The 18,342-nt window shown below is 38.5% G+C and overlaps 1 pseudogene; it reads left to right on the forward strand.

The window, feature by feature from the left end:
* Positions 1–168: 168 nt before the first annotated feature.
* On the forward strand, positions 169–5,249 carry LOC149188546 (putative methyltransferase At1g29790 pseudogene; annotated as a pseudogene).
* Positions 5,250–18,342: the final 13,093 nt, after the last annotated feature.

The following is an 18,342-nucleotide window of genomic DNA, read 5'->3' on the forward strand; positions in this document are numbered from 1 at the left end:
CCTCTGAAATGAAATCCCCCAAATGCCTTTCTGTCCTAATCGTAGCCGTTAGATCTTTTGTTAGACGATTGAACAAAAATCAGTCGTCTGATTTAATAAAAAATGTTTTAAAACATTAAAAAATATTTAAAAACGTTCCACTTTCCACTTGACATCTGTGCGCCGAGCATGGGAAAAGCCCCTGATTCCAGTGTCGTCTGGACTGCATATTCTTGCAAGGATTACTCCTGCCTCATTCAGAGAAAATACCAGAAGGGCTTCGATGACTGCAAAGACTGCTTCAATCTTCAAGGCCGGGAGAAAACCAGGTAGGTAAATGGCGGTGGCTCCATGGATTACTCTGTCGAGGAGACCATGCAGAGCAGATATGTACATTCATACGGATCTAGGCAGTTCCATGTAGTTTACAAAACAGTTCCATATGTTCATGCAGATAGGGCTGTGCAATCCATAAAGCAACACAGTCCAGACATACAGCATGCCGTATCTTCTCGGGCCAACTGTGCTGCTCAGTTTAGGGTGATTTGTTGACCATAGAGCTGCTAGATTTTAGCACACTGTGAAGGTTTCTTCGTAAGTGTTTTTGAAAGAATGAAAATCTGATTTTGAAGGAGAAATTACCTCTGTATGTGTGAAACTGTTTTATGCTTCCACTATTTAATTTCCAGCTATTGTGTGATTGATGATATGGCCTGAAATTTAATTTCTGGTTAATTAAATTCAGCAAGTTATTTGTTTAATTAAGATCATAACGGCATTAGTCATCCGGCCATTCTTACTGTAGTGTGCCCTACCCTAATGGCAGTAACCCTCAAAGGGATGAGGCCAGCGATCATGCATGTTGGATTTTGAGAAGTGCAGGTGTGTCCGCTTTCTAATATTAAGCAGTCCACCAGGATTTCATTTTTCACTGTTGTGTCCACTGTGACCTACCCAAATGGCAGGAGTCTCAAAGGGCAGAGGATGTGTGATGGTGCATATTAGATACTAGGCAGTCCTCTTGAATTCCTTTCTTGTTGTAGTCTGCCCTAAACTAATGGTAGGAGTTTCAAAGGGATGAGACTGTGCGATGGTGCATGTCAGACACTAAGCATTCCATCAGTATTCAGTTCATAATGTAGTGTGCCCTGTCCTGATCCCTAACGGCAGGAAGTCTCAAAGGAATGAGGATGGGAAATGGTGCATATTCATTTTGAGTAGTGGGTGTGTCTACTTTCTAAAAATAAACTGTCCACGAGGATTCCATTCTTACTGCAGTATGCCCTATCCTCATGGCAGGAATCTCAAAGGGGATGAGATTGGGGTAACGATGCATATTGGATACCATGCAGTCCACCCATATTACATTCTTACTGTAATGGACCCTACCCAAATGGCAGGAAATCTCAAAGGCACGAGGCTGGGAGACGGGGTATAATGTATTTTGAGAAGTTCAGGCGTGTCTACTAAATCTCGAAGGTATGAGGCTGGTTGATGGTGGATACTGAATCCTAGGCAGTCCCCCAGGGTTACATTCTTGCTGTAGTGTGTTCTATCTGAAGGCAAGAGTCTCAAAGGGGCGAGGCTGGGTGATGATGCGTATTGGATATTAAGCAGTCCACCAGGATTGCGTTCTTCCTGTAGTCTGTCCCACCCTAATGGCGGTGGCTCCATGGATTACTCTGTCGACGAGGTCTTGAATTTGAAGAAGAAGACAATTCGAATTGGGTTGGACATCGGAGGAGGAACAGGAACTTTCGCCGTGAGAATGAGGGAGCGGAATGTAACAATTATTACGACTTCCATGAACTTGAACGGGCCCTTCAACAGTTTCATTGCCTCCAGAGGGGTTATTCCCATGTATATCACTATAACACAGAGGCTGCCATTCTTTGAAAATACTTTGGACATTGTTCATTCTATGCATGTCTTGAGCAATTGGATTCCCTCACAGCATGCTGCCAGGCGGTCCCATGATATGACGGGGCCGTCGGGTCAGCAAACATGAACGTATATGCCTGTAATAGCGACAAGAAAACCGTAGAAAAGAAAATATAAGGGGGCGAAGAAGGGAAAAATCGAAAGTATGTACAGGTGGGTTGAGCAGATTTGCCACTGGGTATCATCGAGATTGCCACTGGGCATCATCGAGATTGCATGTTTCGATCACCCATTCAGGAACTATCGGTGGGCCTTTCCATTTTGTTGTCAAAAAATTTCCTCCGATTCGAACGCAGACAAATTGATTAGAAACCCACTCAGCCATTGGCATTCCCTCCTCCTTTTTTTCGAGGCTTCGATCAAATTTCTCTTATCTGCTCTGTACTAGGTGAATTGGGTCTCAGCCATAATCGAGCTTTGGGTTTCAGTCATAATCGAGCTTTGGGTTTCAGTTATAATCGAGCTTTGAAATCTGCAGAAAGGAGGTTATTGAGAGAAGAACAAGTGGATATGCAGGTTGCTGCCAATTTGATGATTTTGATTGAATGTGCTAATTAACATAATGGCAGAATAGGGAAAATCGAGCTTGGGAGCTTGTCTTTTATTTATATTCAGCTTGATTATATATATATTTTAGTTCGGGTGAAGCGGCATCATGGTGCAGGGAGCAATTTAGGGCAGCTTTTATGATAACAATAATAAGAACTGAACCTTGTTTTTGGGCCTGGATTTAACCGTGGTGGAAATGGAGCCGGGTTTTAGGAGAGAGTTTTTAGCAATCATGGCTAGCGATCTTATGACTAAATATCACGATGGCACTACAAAAATAGATGCGGATGAAACTGCTGGTGAAGAACGCCATCTGAGACACAAGCGCACCAAGTATCATCTGGTAATTTTCCCAGTGAATAATGCTCATTGTTTATATTTTTATTTTTCAAGTCCTTTATTTGAGTTTTAGCTTTTTTTTTATGACGAATCTGGCCTGCATAAACATACCCATCATTGATTATGTTGAGTTTGATTATATGTTGTAATATGAGTTATAAAACCAACAAATAGACTTTAATCCTATGGTTGTTACAGGACATATTCATTGTTCTTTTCATTTTTATGGAGTGTAGTTTGCTTTGGGTGAGTCTTTATTTTTGAAATAAATGGATCAGGGTTGGTCTCTAGGCCGAAAGGAGCCTAAAGGTATCCATATCATCAGCCTGTGAGAATAAAGATGGAGTTCGGGAGAGTGATTTGGAGAGGGACCTAGTTCACCATGATTGCAACGAGTGAAATGAAATGTTTGAAAATTTCTAAGAAGCTGGTGCAGAGCTGCTAAGCCACATCTAGAAAGCAAAACCAAATAAACATATCTCCTTAGGACATGCAGAGATGGAGTTAAATATTTTTAAGTTTTTAACCATTCAATTTACCTCCCTTTTTCCAACGGCTATGATGTTTGAAAATTTGTGCAGAACTGCTAAGCCTCATCTATAACGTGAGTGGAACATAAGCATAAAGTTAGGATTGAGCCTTGAGCTTTGCTAGTGTAAAACCAAATAAACATCTCTCCTTAGGACCTGTAGAGGTGGAGTAAAAGAGTCTTTAAGTTTCTAACTATTCAATTCACCTCCCTTTTTCCAACGGCTATGTTGAAATGTTTTGAGAAAAGTGATTTGAAGAGTACCCTGGTTCACCAAGACTGTTATGAATGAAAGTGTAAATGGATAAGCAATTGGTTGAAATCTACCAGAGTACTTCAAGAATGTTGGTGACTTACAAGTATGAAGCTAAGTTTGAGCCCTGAAATTTTGTTGGGAAAAATTAAATAAAACATCATTTGCTCAAAATACGTTTTTGCCCAAAATTTGTTTAAATCGTCAATAATACGATGTTTGCCGTATTAGTGGCACTCTGAATTTGTTTACAACCTCAAATAGATTTTTGTTTTTACCTGGTTGGTAATTAATAAATTTTGAATGTCTTGAGAATCTTGATTTTTTTTGTAGGGTATCAAGAATTGAGAATATGTCTTTTGACATTGTTGAGGAATTTAAGAAAGTTGTGTGCTTCTACAAAACTTCGCTGAGGCATTGCATGGTGTGGATTTCCTTAGTTTGTTTTTGTATCTACCTTCTATTCGTTTTGGCAATGATGCTTCTATTTCATGTTTTGGTGGATTAGCTGTAACAAGCACGACATTCTCTCCAGGATTTTTGTTGCATCCATTCGAGGAGGCTAGTCCATTGGGTTTAACGCTGAAGAAAACACCTTCATTCATAGAACTTATCCAAATGAATCTTTCTGAAGGGGACTCAGCAGCTCCCTTAGCTATAAATAATTCCAACCTGGAGGTGGGGAGAAAGAATGAATCAAAGTGTGCACCAGGACCGGCTATTGCTGACAAGTACAAGGCCTCAAACTTCCCAGCCTTGGTTTTGAGAATTGGTTCTTGGGAGGTAATATGCATAACAAATTAATACAGCTAAGTTTGCATATTAAATTCTTCAATCTTGTCAGAACATATTAAATATTTGTTGTTCACCTGAACAAGCCTTTTGATAGCCATTGATGGAAACTCATGATATGGTAGTAAGTAATGCACATTTAGCAAGATTGCATTAACATAAAGATGCTGATGATGCCAGCGTATTTCAAGATATGGAGGAGACTTGGTGGTAAAATGCTATGATGCAAAGCGTAGACTTGTTTGGGAAGTCTTGGAGGGTGGTCTGAAGAGCAAGATGGAGATTCATTGGTCAGATATAACCTCTTTGAAGACCAGTTGTCCCGACAATGAACCTGGTACCCTAGAGATTGAAGTAAGCATCGGGTTTTGCTTATTTTTTGTGTCCTACTTGAGGCGGAGTTGAAGTGCAGGTGCTTTTGATATTTCTATACCAGTATCTTTTCTTCTGTATCATACAGGTACGACTTCCATGAACTTGAACGGGCCCTTCAACAGTTTCATTGCCTCCAGAGGGGTTATTCCCATGTATATCACTATAACACAGAGGCTACCATTATTTGAAAATACTTTGGACATTGTTCATTCTATGCATGTCTTGAGCAATTGGTTTCCCTCACAGCTGCTGGAATTTGTACTCTATGATATCTACAGGATTCTGAGGCCTGGAGGCCTGTTCTGGCTAGATCATTTTTTCTGCACAAAGGATCAGCGGAAGATCTATGTGCCCATGATTAAGCAGCTAGGGTATAAGAAGCTGAAATGGTTTGTTGCCCCTAAGCTGGATAGAGGGCCCGAGCTCAAAGAAATGTATATCTCTGTTGTCTTGGAGAAGCCACTTAAGAGGCAGTGCGCAGGCTACTTGTAGATGCAATTTTAAGTTTCATGGGCTTAAGGCCCCTTAACTTAAAACAAATAAACATTTCTCTCTGTAATGTATTTTAATTTTCAATTATGGCAATATATATGATGCCCTTGCCTGTTTTTAAGATATTTGCCACTTTCAGTGTATGGTTCATGTATCTGGGTTTGATTTAGGGCTCCAAGATTTTCATATTCATATTAATATATAAAACACATCTGCAATTTGAATTTCTGGATTTTCTACCGTGCCATGGTTTTCATTGATTTTTGAAAAAATGTGGATGGTTCGTCTATAATGGTCAAGGGCTGAAATTCAATGGCCATGTTTAGTAGGTTTTGACTGCAATGGCGAAACTGCAAATTAACTGGAATTCATCGAGATAAGCTTATCAAGAGAAATGATAAGCTTATCTCATGACAAATAGGAAAAACGGTGATGTTGAATTCTAGAGAACAAATTGATTAAAATTAGAAGCCCAAAGGACATGGACCAAGAGCATTTTGTGCGCCAAATCCAAATGTAGTCATTTTGAAAGAAAATGGCACTTTTGAAGAACTTCATGAGTACTCAGATCCTTCAACCAATGAAAGAATTCAAGAATCAAATGTCCTAGAATGCATGCAATGTGAAGAGAGCATACAAACTTTTACTCCGTAAAACTATGATGAACATGAAAATTATGAAAAAGATCAAGAGAATTTCATTCAAACAAGAGCTCAACTAAGTAGGTTCAAGCCTAGAAATCAAGTAGGTAAAGGAAAAGCATTCAATAATACTCCTCATTCAACCCTTCATCAAGCTAATGAATAGCATACAAGGAACAAGCTAATGCAATGATGAAGATGACTTATAACATAATGAATGAATTGATAGAGCTACAAATTACTCATTCTTTTGTTAAAGTGATTAAAATACCTCAACAAAAGGAGAACTTGTTGAAAGCCTAGGAGAATACAAATCCATCAAGCTCAAGAATAGAAACAACTTTTATCAGTAGTTAACAAAGACCCAAGTACCTCCACCTAGAGTAAGAAGAAAGATACTCCTTTTTATCTCTCTCAAAAATCATGATTTTTATCTTACATAATTACATGGTCCATAGTTGTCTACAAATAATATAATGCCACTTTCAATTATGAAGTTTTTAGGATTGGAACACCAAATATTATGAAGCCCCAAAAAAGTATACATGCTATTGGTTCAAAATAGATTCCTTCCTATGATAAAATTAAAGATTTTTGTGCATGGATAAGCTCTGCTCCACATATAAATACAATCTTCTCTCTGATTGTAGTTGACTTTCCAATGGCTTATGGAGTTGTTGCTGGTTGTGATTAATCAAATAGTTGATCGTACCTACGGTTGTATAACTTTGTTTTACTTTTGTATGATCTATGAAATGGATTTTGAAGGGCTGTAAAGCTTTCAAATGAAATATTTGCTCCGGATCTATCCTATACAAATTTGTGACAGAAATAACGACTAAGATGGTCATAAAGCGATCTCTTACTTCCAGGTTAAAGGTTATTTGGGCACAAGTACAATACGAAATTAGATACAGAGGTTCATTAAATAAAAAAAACAGTTATATTCACTTGGAGCTAGTGCCAAAGAGGATTTGATGTCTCGTGCAGAAGCTTTCACATTCAAGCTTTGGCCTGATGATGTGGATTGCATGATGTGCTTTTTATTGTTCACTGATGAAATATTTGATGCATTTTAAAAAGAATTCTGAGAAATAGTTTGACAAACCATCTAATAGTTCTAACATATCACTTGGTGAAAGCATTGCTTAAAGCATATTCAGAAAATATTTGTATTATTGTGCAGGTAATGAAGTATGGTACAAATGAAACACTACCAGACCAAGCTTTAAATGGCCATTTAGCACAGGAGTTATTTTAGCCAATTTGGAACCCACGAGTGCTTTATCTTGATTGTGGTCTTTTATCAAAAGGTGGCAAATCACTTTTAGACAATACTTTTATTTCAAACTGGCGATCAAATGCAAAAACAAATTTGTTTCTCCGCGGCTCTCTCCGCTTTTTTATGAAACTCTTCTTAAATGTAGTCAACTATTTATCATGCTGGAATCGTGGCTCTCTCCTCTTTTTTATGAAACTCTGCTTAAATGTAGTCAACTATTTATCATGCTAGAATCATACAACTGTTTCCTTGATATATACCAAACGCTAGAAGAGAATATGAAGAGGAAGAGCAAGCTGCTTTCCCAAGTTCTTGATCACATGATATTGCTTCTTCTAATGTATTTCTGTGAGACACTGAGGGATCTTCTAACACCACAAATTGTTCAGCAAGAGATTCAAAGGACTGCAACACCCGCCTCTGTGTGGAAGATCTGTCATAAACAACCAACTTCAAGAGTTAGATTTGTAGATCTATTACTTGATTAGAAGAGAAAATGAAGATTAAGTGGTTACTCTAGAGTCTAAATGACAAAATAAATCTTTAATTACGAATGGAATAACAAGCAGATACAGTATACAGTAAAATCGCGTTATTTTTATGGCTGTGAAATGTAGAATTTTTTTACTGTGTCCAAACTCTTTGTAACAGTGATAAGGACTTGGCCTCTTCTTCAATACACAAAATAGGGTTCCTTGATTTTACTAATATAGATGACATATGATGCCCACTGATTGTCTTTTCAAGGCTTGGAAATATATGCATACAAAATCTCGACTTCCTTAAATTATGAACGGCCTTAGAACTGTCCTTTAAAAGATTCTCCGCTTCCTTACAAATATGTGGAATGACAAGTCCACCACCTTTCTTCTTTTATAGCCCGGAGATCAAGAAATCACAGCTCCAATGACCTATACTGGTCGGCCAAATTCACAGAGCATGACAGTATATAGCAGTGCTTTATGTGACATAGGCTTCTTGGCCTTATTACAAGCACAAGGAATAAGTAGGCATCTTCTTAGATAAAACAATCGACATTAACAAAACTTTCTCTCTTCAATAACTCAGAGAACAAAGAGGCATGAATAGGTCGGATTCACTGTCTGAATTGAAGAGCAAGAGAGAATATACGACAGCAGGGAGAGACCATGCAGAGCAGATATGTACATTCATACGGATCTAGGCAGTTCCATGTAGTTTACAAAACAGTTCCATATGTTCATGCAGATAGGGCCGTGCAATCCATAAAGCAACACAATCCAGACATACAGCATGCCGTATCTTCTCGGGCCAACTGTACTGCTCAGTTTAGGGTGATTTGTTGACCATAGAGCTGCTGGATTTTAGCACACTGTGAAGGTTTCTTCGTAAGTGTTTTTGAAAGAATGAAAATCTGATTTTGAAGGAGAAATTACCTCTGTATGTGTGAAACTGTTTTATGCTTCCACTATTTAATTTCCAGCTATTGTGTGATTGATGATATGGCCTGAAATTTAATTTCTGGTTAATTAAATTCAGCAAGTTATTTGTTTAATTAAGATCTTAAGGGCATTAGTCATCTGGCCATTCTTACTGTAGTGTGCCCTACCCTAACGGCAGTAACCCTCAAATGGATGAGGCCAACGATCATGCATGTTGGATTTTGAGAAGTACAGGTGTGTCACTTTTTAATATTAAGCAGTCCACCATAACATTTCTGCCTCCATACCACAAGATCGAGAACAGAGTAATCCTTTCTCCAAGGTTGGCTTCATGAAATGACCTTTGGCATATTCTTGTGTTCTTTCACTTTTCTTGGCCTCCTAGGAGAATAAAGTTATTTTCAAAAGACTTACCCAAAAGCATACTTATGCCCAGAATGTAAAAGAGAGATAACTCCATTGCATAGCAGACCTTTATTGTTTCTTGTGCTCAGAACAATAGGAACACTTGGCTCCTTCTTAATGTGGTTCAAAGAACTAGGCCAACAACTTGGTTCTTCATTGCTCCATAGGACTCTCTTTAATTCATTGATCAAATCCAAATAAATATATGTATCCCTAGAGTCACTTATTTGATCCTCAACAAATTTTCTTGTTGGACATCTTTGTTTACAAGACTTGAATTTATGTGAGCATAGGTGACTGGATGGAAGGACTGCTAGCTTCAGAATTCTGATGCAGAGGTGCCAAAGGGATCAGATCTTCAAACATACTGTTGACTGCTTTATCCACTGAGAAGATTGGACTCAGATCAACAAATTCTTAAAACAAAACTCTTCATTGACTTCTTATCATGACACGTGGTTTAGCTGCTGAAGGAGGACTTTCCTATTGTAAGAACATTGAAATATTACCTCTGCAAATAGCATATCAAAAGTCCCTAAAAAAAATTAAATCACTGCATTAAATGGGTAATATGCATTAAATTACCCAATCCATGATGAGGAGGGCCCTTCGCATCCAAGCATCCATATTCATAAGACCGTCTTTCATAAGATCCTGGCTCAAAGCATCAAAGTGCCCAATGACCTAATCAAGATGCCAAAATCAATGTCCTTACAGTGCCCTCTGCTCATTGTGCTCGCCAAGACATAGGATCAGCCATGCACATCCTTCTTCCAATGTGTTCTTCATGAGGCACCTTGAGAGGTACCATACCTCTGATTTTATGTTCATACACGCTGCTACAGGGGTCTGCTCCAAAGTGCCTCGCACTTCTTCTATCTTCCAGACTTCCAAGGGTACTGTCACCCTTATCCAATGGTGCCAACAGAAAGGAGCTGCATACTTTTCTTGGATGAACTTCCTTTGCTTCAGCTGCTAGACAAAAATAGGATCACATGGAGGGATGCCACAAAACCTTCTCAACAAAATCACATCCACTGCTAGATAATGACATTATGGAGGGCTTTTACTATTCTTCAAAAATCATTTTCAGACTGATGTCTAAAGGGACCATCCCTTCTCATAACTGCATCCTCTATTTTTATTGGCTTTAGGGCACCTCTTATGAAGGTTTCGAAGACATGAATATATATTCCTTATTGATTTGCAAGTTGGCTTGAATGGAACAAGATTTTAACACTTGTATATATATATCTATATATATGCGCTTGTAACAGTGATAAGGACTTGGCCTCTTCTTCAATACACAAATAGGGTTCCTTGATTTTACTAGTATAGATGACATAGGATGCCCACTGATTGTCTTTTCAAGGCTTGCAAATATATGCAAACAGAATCTTGACTTCCTTAAATTATGAAGGGCCTTAGAACTGTCCTTTAAAAGATTCTCCACTTCCTTACAAATATGTGGAATGAGAAGTCCACCACCTTTCTTCTTTTATAGCCCGGAGATCAAGAAATCACAGCCCCAATGACCTATACTGGTCGGCCAAATTCACAGAGCATGATAGTATATAGCAGTGCTTTATGTGACATAGGCTTCTTGGCCTTATTACAAGCACAAGGAATAAGTAGGCATCTTCTTAGATAAAACAATCGACATTAACAAAACTTTTTCTCTTCAATAACTCAGAGAACAAAGAGGCATGAATAGGTCAGATTCACTGTCTGGTTGATGGCATACTTTTTATAAATAAATTTCCATGGCTATTACGGTTCAATTAAGAGCCAATCTCTTGCAGAGTTCAGAGTTGAATTCATCTGTAACTGCCTTTGATTTAGGGAGTGGTCGAGAAAAAACTTCAATGCCTAACAAGACTGTGATGATCACAACCATAAATGTAGCTTGGGCAGAGGAAAACAGTGTACTACATTTGTACATGCAGAGCCTTCGAATAGTTATTGAATCATGTTCTCCTCGTTGCAGTGGACCAAGGGTCATTTAATCGTTGCCAACATATTCATCATACTGCTATATTTTGCTAAAATAAATATCTGATTTCAATGAATCTGCCTCTGCATACCAAGACTGGCGTGAATGGTAAAATTCAATGAATCTTCCTCAGCATGCCACTAGAGGTTGTTGGATGAAAATATCTGTTTTAAAGGCAAGAAATGGAATGGTTTTTTTGTTATTTGGATTACCAAAAGAAATGGCTTAGTTAAGATAGCTTATAAATGGAGGCATAAATTCTGAGGCTCTCATGGTGTTATTTCAATATATTGGCCCTGTTCAAGTTTTGAATGATTCAGAAATTACCAGATTTGTTAAATAGTGGAGGCAGAAAATTTGCACTTCTTTTCTGTCAAACCTGGTAGCTGATAAAAGATGAGAAACAACTTAATCACACACATGTTGGTAAAAGCCTAATACTAAGAAGGCAAGTAGAAGTGGATGATTAAGATTGTTTATAGGTTTAGCCAACAATTTTATTGGTAACATGCGTAGTTTGAACTTTTGGTGATATTGTTTCATCACATAGGCTGACTACAGTTTGGTGAATTGTTACTGGAAATATACTTAAATCAAGATAAAATATAGGTGGTAATACCTAGTTGAATGGAGAGTCCCAGTATATTGGCCCTTTTGAGGATTATTACTTGACCAGTTTGTTGCCTTAGTCTGCTGAGTAAATTTTTTTTTTGTTGGTTGGTTGGTTGTTGTAATTGGTAAATTGTATAGGTGATTTTCATTCACATGCTTATTGGAATAACTGGCTTCTTGAATAGGGCAGTCATGTAGTTGAGTATGTGAGAGGGGTTTGTAGAACACATTATCTAATGAACTCTTATGAAGAGGCAAAAAGTCTCACTCATAGCCTACTCAGGGCTTCAGATGGGAATTTCTTTTATAGACTGATCAACTTATTAGAACTACTGCTGCACTTTCTTCATCCACAGAAGCCACTTGAAAATGCTTAAAAATAAGCTCTCTGTAAGGGCCATTTTCAATAAAAATATTTGCAGTGGAGGCCCTCAGCCCAACAACCATTTTAGCCAGCCTTGGAAGGCAAATAGTTGAGTTCAAACATGATGAAAATTTAATTCCCTGTATACAAAAGCATGTATTAGGTGTTGATAATGGCTAGAAATATGCACTGAAGATGTATATACCTCCTTTTGTACAAAAATGAACAGAAGAGGCAGAGGTATAAGGTTCACCTCGAATTTTCTTGCAAGTTCAATCCACTGTAGGATGTGAAAGGAAGTGTCATAATGCTAAGAGTGAAAAAGAGGGGAAGGAAGAAACTAATAATTTCAGAAATTCTAGCTTTCTATCTGTACCTTGATTTGTTCTAATAAAATAAATATTAATTGTTTGTCGACATCCAGGGAGATATCTGGTAATAATAATAATATTTTATTAGTATTATAATAATAATAACAACAATGGAAAGGTGGGGAAGGAAGAAACTAATAATTTCAGAAATTTGGACCTTTTATCCTAGCTTTATTTGTTCTTCAGATCCAACTAATATTTTGTAGATCCAACTTATGGTGAACCAGTAGCTTGAAAGCCAATTGCAAGTCATTCAGCCAACAACGATCTATAAGCATGCCATAGTATTATGTCTTTGCGTATTCACAATAGTGATTCCATTGTCATATTATTATTCCCCACTTGGACAGAGAGATGACACAAGGGGTTTCTACATGTTGACCAACCATGTAAATTGGATCTTATAAATTAAAATTCTTGTTTCCTAGCCTTCTATTTCTGTATATATCAATTGTGTAGTTGATGGCATACTTTTTATAAATTCTTCCACAAACTATTATTATTTACAAAATATTCATTTTCAGAATACACATAACTAAATATTGCAATTGTAACTCATTATCATCCACCCTTGCTTTCAACAATGTCCATTCACATGTCCCTATTCTTCCCCACTCTATGCTATTCTTCCCCACTCTATACATGTCTCTATTCTTCTCCACTTTATGCTATTCTCCCCCACTCTATGCCTTACGGCGTTTCCTTTGCAACATAAGGTGCAAATGCTAGTTTAGGGCCTATCCACCTTATGATATTCATGATCTATATAGGGGCAATGATGGTATTGGTACTAGTCAGCACCCTTCTATTTCGTGATCATCCACAAGCCTCGGGGTAGCAACGTGGCCTCCTTGGAAATCCTGTTAGCACTTTCATTATATCCCCTGTATATATGATGACAAGAAATTGAATTAAAAATTTCTTTGAAGATGATGACTTCGTCCAATATATTTCTAAGTGAATGAGCATGACAGTGATTTGTATTGTTGAACCAATTTATTGTGATTTTAGAGTCCTCGAAAAATGACCATGACCGGGATTTGTCAATCGGTCCAGGGGAGATAGTGCGTCAGATGGGGGAGCTATCGACTTCCGGGATGTCATGATAGGCTAGCACATCCTTTGGAATGATGAGGGGGAAACGTGCAAAAGCTTCATTAAAAATGATATTATTCCGTGTCATCCATATAGTCCAGCGGAGGATGAGGGGTAGACATAGTTTTTTAGAGCCATTGTGCGCAGCGAACCAAGAGTTTTAGGCTTGAGCGATAGAGGGTCCTTGCCATCTTTCCTGAATGGACAGGAGTTGTGTAATAGCTTGCCACAGCTGGACGACAGTAGGGCAGTGCAGAAACAAATTCTCATTTGTTTCAGAGTCTCGCTTGCACAAGACACACCAATGCGGGCCATAAATAGATCTGTGTATGAGGGAATCCCCCGTGGGAGTTTTATTTTTGAGGACACTCCACATGAAGAGTCAGGCTCGTGGAGGTGTTTTCAGCTTCCAAAGATGGTGCCACCATTCCTGAGCTATCTCTGGTTTGCGAGCCGAGAGGAGAGAGAGGTAACCAATTTTTGGGGTGTATTTACCATACTCAGTTGGAGTCCAAACAAGTTCATTTGGAACTTCTTTTATACGAACATGTGCTTCAGTCAGAGCATTTAAGTATCCCTCCCAGATCTGATGCCACTGTACAGGGATACCAACATTGTGAGAAGACATCCATCCTTGTTCAAAAATAGTGTTGTGATCTCGGTCAGCTATCTGTGAAATCAATTTGATGTCCATTTGATGTAGGAGTTGTATTAGGTCGGGTGAGAGCCGATATCTGTTTCCTCCCCCAATCCATGGACCCATCCCAATGTGCACTAGATTTCCATCATTTTTTGTCCAAGCCAGGCCAGATCTGATGAAAGGCATAGATTGAAGGATTGTCTTCTAGACTATAGAGATGCCAGTACGTGTTGGTGTATAAAAGGTGTCTTTTTAACTCCTAATTATCTCCACATTAATTATCAATCCGGGCAAGATTTTCTATTTCAAGAGTGTACACAGTGTGTGGCGGCTATTTAATCAAGAGTAATGTTTCTAAATTGTATTACAGTGCTTTCAAATACAAGAGTAAATGGATGCTTTAAATAAAACTCACTTGCAATTAAAGGAAACTCAATTCTCTGAAACTAAATCATTCATTCAGGAAATCAACAGCAATTATCAGTCAAGGATACAGTAGCAATAACTCTTTCCTCTTTTAACTGATGTAAACTAAGTCAAGCATAAATAAGATCCTCAATCTGAGAGCTTTGACAAAAATAGCCAATTTTCTTTACAGTTGTTGACCTCACACACAACACACTAAATAACCAATTGGAAATGACAATGAATTAAATCAATAATGCTACTGCAACTAATGGAAATGAGATAATGGTGCTAAAAGGAAAAAACTAAATGATTGCAGAAAGTAAATGAGCAACAACGCTATATAATGGAAATGAACAACAAAATGATGTAACTGCAATGAACAACAAAGTTAAGTTACTGGAATAAATCAGCGAAGCTCTATAATTAAAATGAAGAGCATAACAATATGTTTGCAGAAAATAGTAATCTTGTTATGATGGAAATGAATAGCAATGCAATTCAATTACAACATATAAAATAGAGAAATTCATTAAATCTAGAAATACGAAATAGTAAAGTGATGTGACTGTAATAGATAGAAATCAAAACAAACCATCACACGGCAAGAATCGTAAAGGAATGGTACAAGAACAGCAAGTCAATCCACCAAGGCCGGGCCCTTAGCCGCTAGTGAACACCGTCGGATTACTTCAGTATGAAAGAATGGAACAACAACTATATTATATATTAATCATTCACAAAATGGTTACAACCAGTTTGTACTCTGTTTCAATCAACAAGAGTCGATGGTCAAAGTAAAAATACAATAGTAATTTTTGAATAATGATCCCCCTTTCTTTTACAATCACTATCCCTTTTATAATGGAAAAATAGTAACAACGAATAAAACAGTAACAACGATCTCTCAGGATCAAGAGATCCTAAGAGATTCGCTCAATCTTCCATCTTTAGTTATCTCTTTGTCTTTTGCGCTGATGTTGTGATATTCTCTATCCTTATCCATAAGTCCGCGCTCCATCCTTGACTTGTTTCCTGCACACTGCTTCCTGATGAAGGAATGTCAGTTACTCCACTTTGTCTTTTACCCTGGAACGGTAATTTTCCATTTCATCCTTTTCTTGTATGGGAAAAGATAATAATTAGCTAAATTAAAATAATCAATAACTCCCTAGTTTTTTCTATAATTCTTTGATATATTAATATCTTAGAATACAAAGGGGATATGATTAAAGATAAAGATAATGAAATAAATGTCAAATTCATACCTTTTCCATAGCTCAACAGTACGCGACCAAGCTAGTAACCGAGCCCAATCCAAGACTTGTTGTAGCCAAATATATTTGTGGTATGTAACCATGGTCCAGAGATTCTGTGCAGTGAATAGAGTCCAGCTCGCCTTTGCTGCTAGATCTTGTGCAAAAACAACCAAATCCTTTAAACCCCAGCCTCCCCATTTTTTTGGTAAGGCGATTTTCTTCCAACTAACCCATGCAAAAGTTTTTCCTTCTTTTTGTCCATTCCAGAGATATCTGTAGCATATCTTCTAGATACGGGCAAGGATTCCCCGAGGGATCTAGGCAAGCGACATCCAGTACACAAGTGTGGCTTCCAGAAGAAATTTGATGAGGATAAAGCACCCGGCTTTGGAGAGAAATCTATGATTCCAATTTTTCAGTCTTTTATTGATTTTGATCACCAACCAGATCCAGTCAGCAATCCAATAGCTATGGGGTTTGATCCAGAACCCCAGGTATTTTAGGCCATTTTCTTGATTGTGCAGTTGATAATGGAAGAAAAGATGGGCAACTCAATCTTCATGTGGGGAGGTGTGTAACAGAGAGATAGTTGACTTGTTTTGATTAGCGACCATTTCAGTAGCTTATGCAAAGAGAGCTAAGATTTCATGGAAAGTGGTAGAGTCTCGTATGCTGCCATCAAGAAAGAAAATAACATCATCAACAAATAGGAGGTGAGTGAGGTAGTAGAGGACACTCATTTTTAGTCCTTTAAATCTACCATTCATTTTTGCGGATGCAATGGGCCTGTTGAGGCCCTCCATCACAATCAGGAACAGAAGGGAAGAGAGAGGGCATCCTTGATGGAGTCCCCGTTCTGCATGGAAGAAGTGAGAGGCCAATCCATTTATGAGTACATTGAAGGATTCCAAATTGATGCAGCACATGATCTAGTCTGTGGATGCTGATGGGAAGCCTAGATGAATCATAATCATCTTTATATAGAGCCAGCTAACTTGGTCGAAAGCCTTTGCAATATCGATCTTTAGGATAATTCTTTTCAAATTTTTTACTTTAATAGAGTGTATAGCCTCCTGTGTTGTTCCTATGGCCTCATGGATCTGGAGGTCCTGTAGAAAAGAAAATTGCTCAGGGGAGATATGGTGAGAGAGGATGGGATGGAGCCTATTTTCAATAATATTTGCGATGATTTTGTATAGGGTATTACAGAGAGAGATTGGGCGAAAATAATTGAAAGATGAAGGGGTGTCAGATTTAGGGATGGAGGCAATGAAGGTAGAATTGATGGCCTCATACATTTTTCTTGTGATCTTTCATTCTTCAACTACATTGAGGAGATCATTCCGTATAAGCTCATAAAAAGCCAGATAGAATTCAATATTCCATCCATCTAGTCCAAGTATTTTGTCTTTTTTAAACCATTTCAGAGTCCCTTCAAGTTCTTCTATGGAGACAGGTACAGTTAGTTCTTCTGCAGTGTCCAGATCTACAAACCTTGGGAAATTCCCTGCCAATTGAATTATATCTGCTATATTTGCAGCCGAGGTTCTTTGTATAGATGTTGGAAGTGAGAGATTCCTAGCTGAGGAGATGGTTGAAAGTATTAGCTATGCCACCATCCTGAGTGGGCATATTCTAGATGGTGTTTGAGACCCTCCGCCTCTTGGCATAATTCTGAAAGAAGCTCGTGTTCTCATCTCCAGCTTTTAGCCAAAGCACTCTGCTCTTAAGGTGACATGACTCCTCTTTCTCCTTTAGGATTTTGGCTCTCTAGTTTTCTAGTTCAATAAGTTGGATCTTCGATTCTGCATAAATGAAACCCCTGTTCCGGTCATCCAATAGGACATCCAATGAGGATTCGACTGTGGCGAGGGTGTTGTCATCCCTTAGGGTTTCCTCCTTTGCCCATTGAATAGTTAATCTCTTGAGCTCATAAAGATTATAACAGAATCCTTAAGCCCGGGTGTGACCCCTTGTGGGAGGGTTTGCTAGTCAAAAATCAGAGATTAGTTTGGAGTAGGAGGGGTCCAGAAGCCAGGTTGAGTTAAATTTGAAAGGTGCCTTGGGCTTTTTAGGGGGTCCAGTGATTTCTAAGTGGATAGGGGAGTGATCTGAGATACCACCTGAGTCGACCCATTGCATGTAGAGGGATAAAAGTTGTAGTATCGGGATCTTGATTAAAAATCTGTCCACCCTTATACCTAAGGCCGCCTCCCTAACTCTCCTATTCCTCCATGTGGGCAATGGTTTAGTCATGGGGATATCAGTCAGTAGGGCTTGTTCCAAAAGGTTTTCCATGGTATCAAAGAGCGGGTAAATCAGTGCAGGTGAACCCCAAGACTCACTAAATCCGATGGAAAGGTTTAGATCTCCACCAATAATGATGTTTTCAAACGAAGTGTTGGAGAGATTTAGGAGCTGATTCCAGAAGGCCTCCTGCCCCTGGCAAGGCCCATATACGTTGACGACTAGAAGGTTCATACCCAGGTCAATAGAGAAAATATCTATCCCAATGAAACCGTGCCCTCCCCAAGCGGATTTTAGATTGATGGAACGAGGGTTAAATCCCAGAGCCAAACCACCAGACTCCTGACTGCATCGAGGG

This window comes from Pinus tabuliformis, chromosome 3_1 (genome assembly GCF_031772625.1).
Source record: "Pinus tabuliformis cultivar Carrire ecotype Pingquan chromosome 3_1, CPIR1, whole genome shotgun sequence".
NCBI lineage: Eukaryota > Viridiplantae > Streptophyta > Pinopsida > Pinales > Pinaceae > Pinus > Pinus tabuliformis.